The sequence below is a fragment of the Anopheles coluzzii genome, chromosome 3, assembly GCF_943734685.1.
Source record: "Anopheles coluzzii chromosome 3, AcolN3, whole genome shotgun sequence".
Classification (NCBI taxonomy): Eukaryota; Metazoa; Arthropoda; class Insecta; order Diptera; family Culicidae; genus Anopheles; species Anopheles coluzzii.
This window is the reverse complement of record NC_064671.1, coordinates 9,455,988-9,468,035: the sequence shown is the minus strand read 5'-3', so window position 1 is coordinate 9,468,035 and position 12,048 is coordinate 9,455,988. Positions and strand designations below refer to the sequence as shown.

At 45.5% G+C, this 12,048-nt stretch overlaps 1 protein-coding gene across 1 annotated transcript in view; it reads right to left on the bottom strand.

Annotated features, from left to right (window-relative positions):
- The window catches only part of LOC120957247 (follicle-stimulating hormone receptor), a 98,874-nt gene that overhangs the window by 82,894 nt on the left and 3,932 nt on the right, over positions 1 to 12,048 (bottom strand). The gene's annotated exons all lie outside the window — the stretch shown is intronic.

The window sequence follows — 12,048 nt, the reverse complement described above, 5'->3', positions numbered from 1 at the left end:
CGCTCCAGCATACAAAAAGAGACCCAATCCTGGAGCAGATTGCTTCTTTTTTCTTCTGGAACGGAACAAAACTTCCGACTGAAGAAATTCTCCGCTTATTCCGTCTCATTTGCGTTGCATACGGTGCCGAGGGATAAGTAAAAATTGCTCCATCGAAACAACGGCTTCCTTGTTAGGAAGTTTTTCTTGGAGGTCGTGGCTCCAGACGGTAGACACGCTGCAAGGCACAGCTTGCCATCGATAGTGGAAAGCCATTTTGGGGAAAGTTTGCGAATAAATTTACCCCAATTCTTTTCGCAGAGGTGTTACAGACAGGTTCACCAATTTGCTTGCGTTAAAAATGGCGTTAATAAGCGTTTCTGTCTTATTCCAACGTACAATAAAGTGATCAAATATGTATAGCAGTGAAGTTTCCTTGAAGTTTCCGCACATCCAATAAAAACCTTTCCTGTACTCCAATTTCCTTTACACTTCACCCAAACATGGAACTAACTCCACCCTACTCTCTGTGCTCTACTTTGTCTAAACACGTTTGAAACCACATTTCAATCATCAGCCACTTTCTTGAATACACACACACATATAAAAACACATACACATGCCCAAACAAACGCGGTCGGTGGTTCATCACTCTCAAGCCGGAGCCTGAGGTAATTAAATTTGAATCTCGGCAACGCCTTCTAATTTATAGTTTTGCTTTGGGTCTATAAATACGACCGCCAGCTCGTAAATAGTAAAATCCGCAAAAACAGACCCCCAGTTCGCGGCTGCCTAGTTGCCGCAATCATTCTCGAGAACTGAGATTTGCAAAAGGGTGCAAGGGGAACCGCGTAGACAAGCACTAAGTGAAAAAGGAGGCAAATTATTTCTTCTCTACCATCGTGCACCATGAAGACCGGAACGGAAGTAAACCTGTGGAAAACGGCGGCCACGAAGCGGAAGGTAAATATAAATAAAAAGAAAAGAAATCATAAATCCAAAACGGTGAAAACAAAACGACCACCGATGGTCGAGGGGAAAGCGCAAAAGTATGATATTATTGTCCACACAGTGGAACGGCGCGCGGTCCCGTAAGGATGGAAGGACCGGCGACGGTAAGACATGCTCAATGATCCTCTGATTTATGTCAGTATTTTCTCCTTTCTCTTGTGCTCTGGTGGGAGGATTGGTTGTTTTTCCTTCATTCTTTGGTTTTTTTTTTGTTGGTTTTATTCTTTCCTACACTCTCCCACTGCATATTGTTGATTTAGCAAAAGATTCCATGATTCAATCACCATTTTCCCGTTCTCATCGTCGCCGCCACATTCGATTGTGGATTAAAGTTGGTAAGATCAACACCGCGTGTGTGGGAGACAAACGGGTACGTGTTGGTGGGAAAGCCGGAAGCACTTCATCACCGTGGCGGCGTGGTTTGTTTTACACCAACTCACCAGGTTTCAGTGGTCAGTTATGAAAATAATATCGTAAAAAGGTTTACGGGATAAATTATTCTTGCGTTCACTTCGCTCAATCCACCAAAGAGAAAGCAAATAATTTTAACATGTATACATTTCGTTCTTCTCGCTCCATATAATATGTTCTTTTTCAGAAGAGTGTAAGTCAAAGAAAACTCCAGAAAGCAACTAAATGTGCTCGCTGTCAAGAAACTCAACTCAATAAAAATAAAACATCCTTTTCATTAGCAGCACCCCAACACGCATAACGACTCCCGTGTTTAATGCTCCACCATAACTCAATGATGTAATCTGCCATAATACTACCACGCTGTACTTTTATTATGTTTCTCTACAGTACATCGAGAGTACACCTACTAACACTATCGCCACCGCCCATCCGGCGTATGCATAATGCAGACGGCGCACTACCACTGCAACGGATGTTAATTTTCCTCCACATTCGGACCTCGGCGAGGGAAGTGTACTACTAGCATTACTTGCTAGTCACTGCCCACACACGACCCACGACAGCTCCTTCCTCTGCCTCTCCTGTCTCGGTGCAAAATGGTGGGAAAATTAAAATTCTTTTCCCGCTGCTTTGATTTCCATACCTTCTTCCCGTCTTCGCCAAATCACGCCTCTCACACACTGGCTGGTACACTTTAAATCGCTAAACCACGCTTTGGTTTTATTCTCGACCTAAAAATGCTCGTAAAATGTTAGCTGCAGTACCGTGGCGCGTAGTTGTGGCCGTTTTTATACATGTAACCGGCGAGATCCGGAGTTTGGAATGGTTTTGCTCTTTACGAGAGAGTTTGTGGAAAAGAGGAGTGTGTGTTGGTGGATTTTATTTATTTTCCTCTTTTTTTCTTTATTTTACGAGTACGAGTGGAAATGTGACGTACTGCACTGTCTATGCACAAGAATGCACAAAGTACTATGCACAGGAATGGAATTTCCCGGTGAATCACTCCGGCAAGGAAAGCGCTACCTAAATAGTTGGTGTGAGAAACGATTAAACAGCAGCAATGCCGCCGACATAATTGTTCCGGATAATCCATCCCTTCCCACCATGGCTATTCTACATTACCGAAACGAATCCAATTAACCCCCTATCTTTCCAGTGGATGACCCGGCCTAAGGTCAGCGGGTTTAAAACAAAAACACAATCGATCTCCAATCGACCGACCCTGGGGCGGAAAATTCACTAAATAGCACCAGACAGTGCCACCAATCAACCGCGCGCTAACGACCGCGCAAGTACGGTAGATCATCGTTCGCACCCGGCCCGGTCAGCCCCGAAACAACCGCGCTTCTCCCCAAGGGCTAGTGAATCGTAAATTTCCCCCTTTTTTGCCATTATGCTAGAGCGGAGTGCGCAGCAGGACCTTCTGCATCGCCGATACTCTTCATCGCCATGCCGCAAAACGCTTCCTAGTACGCGCACCGGGAGGCAAATGAACACATTATTTATCCTGCCCTCCGCGTATCTTGACCCAGCCTTTCCCCGCACTTGCTCTCAATAATGTGCACCCAAGCTCTTGACAATGAAACGTGATGACGTTCGCGCGCTGAATCATTCCCAGAATACATCATACAGCCAGGCAGCAGCAGCCAACCAGCAAGGTTCGCCAGATCCGCCAGAAGCAACAGACGCACCAAAGCCCCGGATCACCCTTTTCGCCTGGGGTTGGATAGCGAGCGAAGTAGAGAAGGAGCAAAAAAAGTGCCCCCAGTGAACGTGGGTGTTCACCGCTGGGAAACAGGGTGCAGAGTGCATTAGTGTGAGGGATTTAGGGTTAGGTAGTGCAGCCACGTATGCGTATGCACGACAATGAGATGAAATTGCCCTCCGAAGAGTCCAGGGCGGAGGTAAATGCACTGTTGCACCAGCAGCAACAGTTTAAACCGAAACATCTGGTTGGCTTTGGGCGGGGGGTTGGAAAAGTTTGCATTTCGGCGAAAAAGGTTGCACAGTGCACCATAACTCACGCGCGTGGTAGGAAAATAAGCAAATAAGCAGTCGAGGAACAGGTTGTGTATCGGTAGAGATGGTTTAGGGTGAGTGAAATACTTACAAAAGTATTTTGTGTTTTATTTTACGGCGGGAGGCGATAAGGTTTTGGAGATTCGGCATCTCCAGAGTTCACGTGAGCCTGTTACACTTAAGCAAATGCTTTACAGCGGATGAATGAAATCTTGGGATTTTGCCTGATATCAATGTCAGATGTTCGTATCAATCACTGTATGAATAGATATTACAATTCTGCACTTATACAAATAACTTGAAAGTATTTCCTTATATTTCAAGACTGAAATCATATTGAATACTGAACTCTGGTATGAATGATCCATAAGAAACTTGTCATAGAGATGCCTAACAACAGAGTGTTCTTTAGACTTGATTTTGTAAGACTCAACGTCAAACAAAAATGACGAAAACGACAAACCTACATCAGACAGTTGTTTACAAGTTTATTAGTTTCATCTGGAAATTATATCCAAAAAGAACATCCAATGTCCTTCGATCTTGAAAAATGTTCACTCTGAGGTCATATTGAGACACAATCCAAATGTGCTGTACTTTGTATGAAGGCTAGAGAAATACAGAGTCCGCCAACACCAAATCGAGAATATAATTGCGGTAATTTTTCAGTCCTACAAAGTAACGCAAGCTCCCCCACACACAAACCCAGGTCTCGTATAAATCATCTTCAAGAATTATTCAGCAAAACAAACAAAACACCCCAACAAAACCCCTCCGCGAAAGGGTTCCACCGGCAAAACGTTTCGTGACACCTGCTTTGGCAGGCCCTTTTACGAGCCCTGACCCACAATCGCGGCCAACGGGTTGACCATAATGCATATCTTATTCGCTGACCTCAAAAGTCTTGCCCACCCATCCCACCGCGGCACCGACACCACTACTGGGCACACACACACACACACAGAAAATCCTCACGAAGGGATTTGCTGCCAGACAGTAGGTTCCAGCTAGCAAACGATCGAAAATGTATAGCTCTCGAACCACTCCTTCATCGCCACGCCAAGGAGGCTTCATCAGTGATAAATGTTTGTGGCCTTTTTCGGAACTTTGGCGTGCCGGGCGAAAGGAACGTGTGACGGTGTCGGCGGAGAAGCCACCTTCACCTTCTGTGCTCGTTGCATTCACCCACTCGGTGCCATCGATGAAGTCAGCACCCGGCACCCGGATCGGATGCTAATAACGCCTTAGAAACTGAAACCTAGCCCCTCCAACTACTCAAACAGCGCTAGAAACTGATGAACAATAGTGAGATGTGATTAATGAATGTCATCTTCTCGCACGCCACTAGACGGAGAGCGCTCGTCTGAGGCTCGTCTTAGCTGAAGTGTCGTACTACGATGATGAGGACCCTTCAAGTACATCCCATCAACACCACCACTGCAATTCCTAACACCAAACCAATTTCGATCACCGAACGTAAAGGTTGTCTCCGCGGTGTAATGTGATGTCCTTGCTTTCGCCGTCAAGTATCGCCAAGCACTTAAGTACCGGGCCAGCCAGGTCTTTCCGCACCCCCGTCATTAGAAAGGAGCGATGTGCTTCAAAAACCACACGCACACGCAAAAAAAACTTTAACCTCCGTCAGCCATTAGGTTTCGCGTTCGAGATTGGCAAAACTAAACAATGATTAATTAACACCCGGGAAAGGCCGAAAGTGCGAATTGCTCTTCGTGACCGATGCGATGACCGCGCCCGTTCTTTCGCGCCAGCGATGAAAGACAAAGTTTGGGTGAGTTTGCAGTTTCTTTCATCAAATTGTGCCAACTACCCCGTGTACACGGGGCTAAATCGAATGGGTGTAACGACTTTTCACATGCGATAAATTTCCACACTGTCAGCCGTAACGACAACCGGCCCAAGGGAGAGGGAAACGATCGCTTGCCGGCATCGGTTGCTGGATGATGTTGTGCCTTGTGCGAAGAATTACGGGTGCGTATGATTAATGGGACCACTTGCATTTAGTGTGCTGGGTGGCATCGCCCCGTTTTTCAGTTGATCGACCCCTGAGAGGCGTCCCAAGGTTCACACCGGCGGACACGGAAGTGATGGAACGCATTAAAAGGGTTTAGTGTAGGCTTAGACTACATCTCGCTTTCACCCCGGGCTTAAAACAAGCGTAATTCGAAGTTGTAAACCTCTTTTCCATATGCCACCTCGTCCAGCGCTCAGAGTAGGAAAGGAATTTCATCCTCCAAACCCACCACCACCACTACAACAAACCCATCAAACGATCGCATCAATCACACATCATCAAACCGACGCTCTGTTTACGTTGGCCAGCGTACCACCAAAAACCACTCAAAACTATGTTAGATCAACTGCAACATCGGTCAAACATTCCATCCTGCGGCCTGTTCCGTGGTACGCACACGGCGCACGCTAAGAAAAACCGAGCAAAGGAAAATAATTAAAATTAAACTCCGTAGCGCAGGCCCGTAGCGATAGTAGTAGAAGTAGTAGTAGTTGTGGAGCAATAGCAAGGCGCAGGAAATTTCATTTATTTATACTTCAAGTTTTTCAACGCACTCGCCCGAATAAACAGCAGCCACCAAGCGGGGGGGAGTGAAAATTGCATCCAGAGAAGCGTTGAACAAAGTAAACGTCACAAGCGTTGCAACACGGCGTGGCTTGTGGTGAGGGAAAGTTGTGAAAATGCTTCACACAGCGCCCATGCAAATGCGTTGAAGGAGCTGCAGCCGCGTGGAAAATAAAGTTGTTGTGAATGAAAATATTCGTTTGACCAGCTTGATGAAGTTGCATAATGAAGTGAGGGTGGGGGGGGGGGGGGTGAATAATTAAAAGTCTGACTGGTTGGTGAGAGGGAAATGAAGAAAATTAAGATGCTTGAACGAGAACCGTTCGTTCGCTGTAAAGATCCGCTCCGAGGCACAAGGTTAAGCCAGGAGGTTAATTAGTTCAACGAAACAAGTGGAAAATGTATTGCGCTGTATTATCCTTGAAAGTGAAGAAATTATGCTTGAAACGAACCAACCAACCGGGAAAATATGATTGGAAAAGAAAGGCAAAAAAATCATCTCAAATTCTGCCTCCATTTTCCCTTGCGTCCAGCACATTACCAAATTGTAGTATCACACGAGCGCTGTAGCACTTTAAACTTTCAACATCTTCTTACTAGCCCGGCCCAGCGTTTGTTAGTAAGCCGTAAATGGAAAACTTCTTAACTTTCCCTCTCCCTGTCTTGGTTTTGGTTGGCGTGGCAGTTTAACTGCCGTTCTACTTTTGAATTTTCCCGTTCCCAGTGAAGTGGCGTTAGCCATGGGGAAAAGGGGGAAAACTGCCTTTTTTTTGAGTGTTTGATTTAAGTATTTCTCATCCTCAAGGCAATCTCCCTCCGTAGACAATGTTGTCTTATGTGGAGAGGACCAAAAAACACCAAACATTACCAAGAAGGTTTTTTACTCCCAGCTTTCCCCCTTTCTTTTCAAGAGACACACACAGAGGAAAACTCTCAAGATGAAAGTGACACAGAACGGATACGGAGGACGGTAGGGAACTGGCGAAGCATCTTGATATGTTATTCTTTTTGCCACTCACTCCACACGCGTTCGGCAGTGTTTTCTCTATTCGCAACTCTGATCAATTTTCCAATTTTTCCCTACACACTCTGCTCTCTGGCTTGGTGCGTGTGTGTTTGAAGTCTTATCCTCGCCCGGTCGGTCGGTCGGTTTATTTGTTTACTCAACCCCCCCGCGGAGTGTTTCTTTGTAACAAACAACGGGCGATGCGTGTGTGTATTTTTGATTTTTCGATATTGTTGCCCCATCCATTCCCGACTATCATTTGGCGACTTGGCGAAATATTTATAAATACGCACGCTAAAAACGCACCATTCTCTATGCCTTTTTTGTATCGCTCGTTCGCGTCACAAAAGCGCACCTTACCTTCTACTCGTACCCTCTGGCCCTGCGAGCGTCGAAGCAGCTACTTCTATGCGTGAGAATTTGTTTAGTCGAGCGGAAACAGTCGTGTTTACAAATAAAACACGTTTTATAAGCTAATGGCCCGCTTCCGGGTACTCGGCGGGCGGGGTGGAGTGGCTGATGGTCGCGGTCTTGCCGGAGTGTCTTTGAGCAAGTGAATGGGGAAGAAGGTGGCGAAGGAAAGAGAAGCAAAAGAAATAAAAACAATTGACATAAGAAAGTGACGGGAAAACTTCACTCCACTGACCTCGTTCCCTCCTACTCCCAAAGGTTCCTCGAGTGGCTATTTCTCTTCGTCTAGTTTTCGCTCCCGACAAGCCGCCCGAAGAAAACTTGCCGTTGCTATCTTGCCACTGTTTTCCTTTCCCCGTGCAGTGTCGTTATGGAAAAACTGTCAGCACAACTTTTGCGTGACATATCCGGAGAACAAATCTGTGGCGACAAGAAAAAATAAGGGAAAGGGCCGAGTGTGGCGGCACAAATAAAAAGCAAATGTCAAACGCGCTTTTCATCACGGGCCCGCTTGTCACACATTCGGATTGCCGTTCGTCGCCCCGGATCAATTTATGGCACATCAAATCGATTCGAGCGCATTTGTTTCGAGCCCACACCGCGGACCCGATCGTAAAACTGTTTGTACGTATATGTGCGGTGTAGATGTTCTTTTTTTCACCCCCTCCCCCCGGTGGCAGCAGCAGGTTGCAAGTTGGAAGCGCGTTTGATAAATGCACAAATAAACCGAATGATTCTGTGATCAACAAAGCAAAACCGACCACCGGGCACCATCATGCATGTTCCATGTTGGCCACAGTTGTACTGTGCCTGGGATACGTGGTTTAAAATTGATTCTCTTAATCTACAAACAGCCCGCGTGTTGTGTGCATTTCGGCATAGTTATATAAATCAATGACCAGCTCCCCATTTTCCCATACATCGACTGGTGCTGTTGGTGGTGGTCGTCAGCCAGCATTTGTGGTCTGCATGCAAATACGGGAATGAAACAATAAATCAATTCAGCCACGCTGTATTGTAACACAGAAAGCTTTATTTTGGGAAAGGTTGGAAAAGAAAGGGCACATGGCAAAAATGCTTTCATCGAACTCCAGCCCCTATTTTCGGTAGGATGGCAGGGGGCTTGAGATCATTAAAATGCCATTAATCATACTGCAATAAGGGATGGTGAGAAGCAGGGTTGGCAAAAGCTTCCAACTACTACTACTACACAACTCCCCCCCGATACAAACCGAAATCGAAATCCGAAAATCCACTTCCGGGTGGTTCCCCGTGTCTGTGTGTGTGTGTGTGTGTGTGTGTAAACAGAATGATAACAATGGAAAAACAGGGCATGCCTTGCCGATTGCAATTTTTGTCCAACTTTCCCCTCGAACCAAATAGTTCCTGTAAGTTCATTTTGCTGAAGTAAGAGTGGGCGCGTGCATTCTTCCCTCCTCCCCTCCCCTAAAATGGTGGATAAAATTATCAATTGTCCACTTCCTCACTCACGCCGGGGAAGCTCGAGTTTGCTGGAATTGAAAGTTTCGCTTTATGGTTCATTTAAAAAAGGTTAAAGCAGCAAACCGATTCTAATGGGCCAGTAAAACCGAAAGTAAAACAGGAACTACTTCGTTTTGTGCTTCCCTTGAAACTTTCCCGCAACATTTCCCGTTCTGATTTTTTCCACTCACCACAACAACAGAGCGAAAGAGGGTGTGGGGAAAAGTACCTTCAACCCCTCATTTTGGGGTGGCTAAATGGAAAGTAAACAAACCAATAACTATCACAGCACTGGAAAGCGTCGCGAACAAAGGGCGATGCAGGGAAAATCGCAGATCGTCGCGACGTAAACTGGACACAGGATGGTTGGTTGGGATGATATTTAAGTTTCCGTTCATGGTGCTATTTCCGGGGAAAAAAGAAAGTACCCCACAGGGCTATTTTTTGTCACCCCTCATGCTCTGTGTTATTTGTTTTTATTTTCCTTTTTTTTCCGCCAGCCGAAAATGCGATTTGTTTGTAACTTTACTCATTGCTTGTCCACAGCACGCTTCCTAAGAGCCTTCTTGGTGTGCGTGTCCTTGTACTGCGGCTCGCTGATGTTTGGGAGGTAATTTAGAAAGTGTTTTTTCCTTTCTCTCTCTCTCTGTTATTGCGAGGAAACCTCAAGACACAGCGCGTGTGCCTGTCCAAGTGGATGGAAAATAGAATTTATCTCTCAACGGTGAATCGTGCCGTCACAACCGCATCTCGAGTGAAGGAATCGTTTGATTGGCCCTGAATGCTGTTCCAGAAGACGGGGTATAGATGATGACGACGACGGGCTAACGAAGTTGAGGTTTCGCGTACACTTCCAAGCACTGCGACTCGTTGACACACTCAAAGTGTGCCGATCAAACGAAACAGGCCAGCAACAACACAACACTCTTTCTATGCGGGCAAAGTGTGGGGCATGAGAGTGGGGATGGAAAACTGTGTAAACGATGTCCCAATATCGATGCTCGAGAGTACATGTGAAACTTTTACCCCATTTCCACACATCCACGCTTTCTCCCCATTTTCGGTGCGGAAAATTGGGACGTATGTGCACAGAGAGAGAGAGAGAGAGAGAGAGAGAGAGAGAGAGAGAGAGAGAGGATGTATGTGCCATTTCCCAGCCCCTTGTTCCCCGAAAACCAAAAACGTTCACGTTCATTTGGCTTGTACGACGGGAAAACTTCCTGTCCCCTGTCTGGCAAGCACGCCCCCCCGACGCCGTTTGTCGTGCTGATGCTGTATCGATTGCCAATTGCCGAACACGAGCTATTTTGTTCCGTTCCGAGAAGTTGCTCCTCAGGACTTTTGGTATCGAGCGCACGTAAAAGGGGGCAAAATTGGATCAATTATTGCAACGAGACTGAGCAGTTGAGGTGTCGTTGAGAAATGTTGTCGGTAATGGAAAATAAATCCCCCGCATTTACGGGGATTGTTGTAAAACCAGCCGAGCAATATTAATATCAATGCATTTAGGCCTTCTTAGCAATACCACAATCAATCAATGAACCGTCCAAAACTGCCCGAATGACCTCCTTTTGTCAGAGCATCGATCCCGCATCCCCTACGACATAAAACTAAGCACGAACACCCCGGGCGATTCGGGCAATAAAACGGACAAAAACATTCGATTATTGAAACCGAACCCGAGTAAAACATTTACGATCCTAATTATGGAACTCCCGATCTCTCTCTCTCACACCTAGAGCACTTATAAAAACGGTGGTCCATAAATTGTGTGATCCAAATTATGAGAACGCACATCCGGACAGGAACCTCCATTTATCACCTTCCTCAACAAAAAAACGCACATCGGATCATAAACCGGAATGGACTGACAAATTCAACCACAATAAAAACCACACGACCCCACTTTGCTCCCTTGCTTGTGCTTATTGCCGTTTAATTACATTCCTGGAGCTAAGGTGGGTGCCAAGCGGAAAAGAGAGACAGAAACGGAGAGAGACACACACCGAACCCGGATTATTATAGCATTTTGAGGGTGGGATAACCCGCGCCGCAAATCGTGCCTGCCTGCTTCGTGCCGGGCGATGGAAGCAGAAAAAAAAACTACAAACCCCAAAAATGGTACGTGTTAAAGAAAGCCCCCACAGGGTTTGGAGGGCTTAAGGACGTGTTCATTACGGGTCCCAACGCGCACTTGCAAGTCTTGGCAATCCCTGAAGATGTTTTAAGGACACTTCTACTACTTCCACCGGTAAAGTAGGTGAGTTAGACGAGAGAGAAGAAAAAGAAAACAACCTCCAAAACCTTCAGTACATACCGAAACGGTTGGGTGCGAAAGCACGCGAAATGGCGTGCTGGAAAGTTCATAAATGGGCGGGGTGCGAAACGGTTGGAGCGAACATTGTAGGCACGAACGTGGCAAGGATGATCATTAAACTCAACGGCACAGGAAAAAGGTGCAAGTTCAAGAAGTGACCATCGAAAGCGGATCGAAAGAACCGGTGCTTGGAGAAGGAGCTTGAGAGCTTGGGCAAACATCTTGAGTGAGTTTGAAAGAAAAAATGTTTTTTTGTACGGTTTTGTTGCTCGCTTTTCTCTATTGTCGTAACAGAAGGAGTAGACAAAAGGTACTGTTGCATTTTTTATGAAGCAGTAAGATTTAGAAAATTTGAATGCATAACTAATGGAGGCTTGTTTGAAGATTGTTCGAATCTTTTTGGAAAATTATTAAACAATTTATTATAGGAAGGCAAATGATATGGAAATTATAGTACAAGAAGAAGTCATTCGTACAGAGTACTATGAAAAATAGATTAAAAAAGTCATTGTTTCAGTCTATTTGTTACATTAAATTAAAGGTACCAAGATCAAATCTGATCTAAGAAATAACCTTCAATTATTCTTCTCACTTGGTTCAACAACCATAACGGCTCTCATCTACCAACGAGTGGGCCTCCTCAAATTAAAATATATTGAAGAATATCTTGTTCTAGGAAGCGACTCTCTACAATTTCCAGTGAATGTCTGCCTTATAAATTGGTTTCTAAGACTTATTTTAACGCCCAAGACATCATTGAAAGCGACACATCATGGTTTTGGCTATTCGTTTTTGCAATGCCATGTTTGCAAT